This window comes from Orycteropus afer, unplaced genomic scaffold (genome assembly GCF_000298275.1).
Source record: "Orycteropus afer afer isolate SDZICR_OR568_19922 unplaced genomic scaffold, OryAfe1.0 scaffold00046, whole genome shotgun sequence".
Classification (NCBI taxonomy): domain Eukaryota; kingdom Metazoa; phylum Chordata; class Mammalia; order Tubulidentata; family Orycteropodidae; genus Orycteropus; species Orycteropus afer.
In genome coordinates, this window is record NW_006921633.1 from 11,844,454 (window position 1) to 11,849,664 (window position 5,211).

Sequence of the window (5,211 nt, forward strand, 5' to 3'; positions counted from 1 at the left end):
CATATGAGTAAGGCTGGGTTTTACTCAGATGTTGCAACTCTTTCCCAGTCCTATTTTGAGAGCCTTTTAGCCTAAACGGACTATTCCTAAAGTTGCGCGGTAATGTACCAAACAGTGTTTCTTTGCTATTCATAAGGTTTTCCCTGGCCAATTCTTTGAGAAATGGACGCCCTCTTCCTTCTTCCTGGTCTGTCTCAGTCTATAAGCTGGGCTGTTACCTGTGCACCAGGTGCATCTTGCTGGGTTTTAAACACCAGAGGCTCAGCCTCAAAACTCACGTCTACATGTCACCACAGTAGTAGGACAAACTGACAGACAAGTTTGTCTTGCTGTTGGAGACCTCCCGTATCACCCCCACCTGGGTCCCTGTGGCTGACTGTACCTCTGTCTGACTTCCTGGCTTTTATCCCCTTTCTCCTGCTCTTCCGGCCTGCTACTCTGGGCGGGCCTGAGTTTCCTCTCCTCACCTAATCCCTTCGGCTTATTGCTCTTTTCTCTGGCTTCCTGGCCTTTAATCCCCTTTCTTCTGCTCTTCCCGCCTGCTACTTTGGGCGTCCCTGAGTTGTCTCTCCTCACTTGTAACCCTGGGGCTGACTCCAGTATTGTAATTAGAGACTTGTATTTTTTCTTCTGCTCTTTCTGCTTCAGATATGCCAAGTATGTTCTTCCCTTTTGGTTTTCTAATTCCAGGTCTTTGCACATTTCATTAAAATGCTTTACTTTGTTTTCTTGGCCCATCCTTTGAAATCTTTTGTTCAGCTCTTTTCCTTCATCATTTCTTCCATTTGTTTTGTTACTCTCCAATCAAGTTTCAGAGTCGTTTCTTCCTTTCCTGTCTTTTTAATGAACTTTTGCTTTCCTCTTGTATGATGTTCTTGATGTCACACCACAACTTGTCTGGTCTTTGGTCATTGGTGTTCAATATGTCAAATTTCTTCAGATGGTCTCTAAATTCAGATATACAATCAAAGTCATATCTTGGCTTTCATGGAGTTTTTAAAATTTTCTTCAGCTCCAATCTGAACTTTTCATATGAGCAATTGATGGTTTATTTTATAATCAGGTCCTGGCCTTATTCTGACTGTTGATATTGAGCCTCTCCAATGCCTCTTTCCACAGATGTAGTCAATTTGATTCCTGGGTATTACATCTGGCAAGGTCCAGGTGTATAGTCACCACTTATGTTGTTGGAAAAAGGTATTTGCAATGAATAAGTCATTGGTCTTGCAAAATTCTATCATGCCGTCTCCAGCATCATATCATTTCTGTCACCAAGACCATATTTTCCAACTACCAATGCTTCTTCTTTGCTTCCAACTTTCACATTCCAATCACCAGTAATAATCAGTGCATCTTGATTGCATGTTTGGTCAATTTCAGACTTCAGAAATTGGTAAAAATCTTCAATTTTGTAATCATTGGCTTTAGTGGGTAGTACAAAATTTGAATAATAGTATTAACTGGTCTTCCTTGTAGGGATATGGATATTATCCTATTGCTGACAGCATGGTATTTCAGGACAAATCTTGAAACGTTCTTTTTGACAATGAATGCAAAACCATTCCTCTTCAATTTGTCATTCCTGGCATAGTAGACCATATGATTGCCAGATTCAAAATAGCTATTACCAGTTCATTTCAGCTCATGAATGCCTCAGATATTGATCTGTATGCCTTCCATTTCATTTTTAAATTTTCATGGATATTTTCATGTACTTAAAGCCTTCAAATTGTAAGAATAAACTCCTGTTTGTTAAGGCCATCCCATTTGTGATATATTTCTTGTCAGAGTGGCACTAGGTAACCAGAACAGAATTTGGTACCGAGGGTGGGGGGCTGCTCTGACAGACACCTAAAATATAGAAACAGGAGTGGAGTGTGTCCTTGGCTAGAGACCCGGGCATGAGAGATGGCAGGAGCAGAGCCGAGAGAACCAGCATGAGACAGCTGTCGACAGCCTTACCTGCCCATGGAGGAGAAAGCTTGATGCCTTTTGTTAGGTGGCTTCCTGGCAGAGTGGGTTGCCTTTGGGCGTTAATTGGTAGAGAAGACCAGCCCCACAGAGCAAGAAAGCCAAGTGTCTTTTGGGGCCGAAAGATTTCTGACTAAGTGGGTTGCCCTCGGGTATTAATCGGCAGAAGCGGAGAGACCAAGGAAACCGAAGCCTCTAACTCCAGTGGGCCGGGAGCAGGAGGCAGAGCTGGACCCCAAGGTTGAGGGGCTTTCACCCAGCCCCGAAAGCCTGGCTTTGAACTTGGACTTAAAGCCTCCAAATTGTAAGAATAAACTCCTGTTTGTTAAGGCCATCCCATTTGTGGTATATTTCTTGTCAGAGAGGCACTAGGTAACCAGAACAGTGGTACACAACAACAATGTTCGTGATTGAATTATATCTCCCCAAAAGATATGCTCATGTCAGTTCCGGGCACCTGTGAATATGAATTTATTTGGAAAAACGGTCTTTGCAGATGTAATTGAGTTGAGATAAAGTGATATTGGATTAGGATGGGCCCTAAATCCAATGACTGCTGTCATTATAAGGAGAGGGAGATTCAGAGACACAGACAAGGCGAGGCAGAAATTGGAGTGATGCAGCTACAAGCTAAGGAAAACCAAGAATTGCTGGCAACCACTGGAAGCTAGGAAGGACTTTTCTCTAGAGCTTGCAGAGGGAGTATTGGCCCTGCTAACTTTTAGATTTCAGACTTCTTGTTTCCAAAACTGTAAGAAAATTTCTGTTGTTTTAAGCCATCTACCTTGTATTTTGTTATGGCAGCTCTAGGAAACTAATAAATCTCCCTGAGCTTCCAGGTCCATGTTCCCATTCCATAAACCTTAAGAACTTGAAGTGAATGGCACAAATGTAACAACATGTTCCCCGAGAAGCTGTGAGTAGTAAAAAAAAAAAAAGACCTGGATGTTTTTGTAAGCTTAAATCTAATCAACATTCAATTAAACTAGGCCCATCACTGAAGGCTGTGATTTTGAAGGCAAGCAAACAGCAAAGAAAGGAATCCTTAAACTAAGCCGTATTTTATTGCTGCAACTGACTATGCTGGATTAAGCCCACAGTCAAGAATATCTGGCAGTTAGATTTGGGCCCCAGTTTCAGCTCCCCCTGATAACTGGGCAAGTTATTTGACAGCTCTAATCATTAATTCCTCCTCTGGAAAAAAAGAGTAGTAGAATTTACTTTGGGAGCTCTGGTGGCGTAGTGTCTAAGGTATTTGACTGCTAATCAGAAGGCTGGTGGCTCAAACCCACCAACCCCTCCTCAGAAGGAAGACTGGGAAATCTACTTCTGTGGTGATACTACCTTGGAAACCCAAGGAGGGGTTGCTATAAGTCAAAATGACTTGATTACAGGATTGTGGAGTATTAAAAAAAAAAAGTATATAAGGACCTTGTACCATATGTGGTCTGCAGAAGGAATTTGTAAGTGTGACTTCTCTAATTTTTCCTTTTTACAATCACAGGACTCAAGACACTTAACCAGAATCCAAAAGGAAACACAAACCAAAGACTGGCTACACTGCTACTGTTTCTCCCTTACCCCCACCCCCAGCCTGTAGCCAGTACCAAACTCCTCCCTGATGGACTTAACTTCCTGTTTGCACTAGCTTACGCCACTCATTCACACACTAAATGTTTATTGGGCATCTCTTTTGTGCCAAGCATTGTATCAGAGGCCAGAGCTAGAAGAATGAATGAGATGTATACTCTCACAGTAGATGGGGTGAGTAGATGACCTGGAAGGACAGCTGCTGGGAAGACTCTGTGATAAGGAGTATGAACAGTGGAGGCATCTCCCCCAGTGTGAAGGGGCTAGTAAAGGTTTCTCAGAGTTCCCTTGGGCTGAGTTTAACAGGATGAATAGAAGTTACCCAGAAAGGCAAGTCACAAGGATAAAAGCCAGGGGTGAGGAGAGGATCTAGTGGTGCAAACTTGATAGATTCTCTCTTGTGATGGTTAATGTTATGTGTCAACTTGGCTAGGCCATGATTTTCAGTGGTTTGGCAGACATTATGTAATCATCCTCCATTTTGTGATCTGATGTGAGCAGTCCATCAGTTGGAAGGGGAGTTTCCTTGGGAGTGTGGCCTGCATCCAATATATATGGATGATCTGGCAAAGTTTGATTTCTCTTGATCTGTTCCATCATCCTCTGACCTCTGGTTCTTGGGACATGAGCCAGTAGCCTGCTGCCTGACCTGCAGATTTTGGATTTCGGCTCCCACAACCCCATGAGCAAGGAGAAATTTCCAGCCTGACCCATGGATTTGGGACTTGTCAATTTTCACAATTGCATGAGCCATTCCTTGAAATAAATCTCTATCTATCTATATATTTATATATATGCTTTACTGGTTTTGCTCCTCTATAGGACCTAACCTAAAACATTTGCAAAGAGACTGGGTGGTTACAGAGGAAAAAATCTTCTTCTTCTTTTTTTTTAAATGCATTTTATTGAAATATAATTTATGTACAGTGAAATACACAGAACTAAACTGACATAGGTCAATACTTTTTTTTTTTTTCCAGTGTTCCCTACCCACCTCTCTCACCCCTGGCAACCAGCAAAGAAAGTTTCCCTCCGTATATAAACCTTTCCTTGATGCTCCACAACCACGACCTAATATTTTATTTGTTCTTCTGTGATTGACTTATTTCACTCAGTATAATGTTCTCCAAGTTCATCCATGTTGTATGTAGTGTTTTGTACTCTACATTATTCTTTAGTGCTGCATAGCATTCCATTGTGTGTATGTACCATAGTTTGGTCATCCACTCTTCCACTGATGGGCAAATAGGTTGTTTCCATCTTTTTGCTATTGTAAATAGCTCTGTGATAAACATGGGTGTGCATATATCTGTTCTTGTCCTGGTTCTCACCTCTCTAGGATAAATACCTAGTAATGGGATTGCTGGGTCAAATGGTATCTCCAATTCCAGCTTTCTAAGGAATCACCATACTTCTTTCCACAGTGGTTGCATCACTTCACAGTCCCACCAGTAACATATGAGACTCCCAATCTCTCCACATCCCCACCAGCATTTGTTATTTTCTGTCTCATTGAACCTTGACATCAGTGCTGGGGTGAGATGGTATCTCATTGTTGTTTTGATTTGCATCTCTCTGATGGCCAGTGATTGTGAGTATCTCTTCATGTGTCTGCTGGCCACCTGAATATCCTCCTTGGTGAAGTGTCTA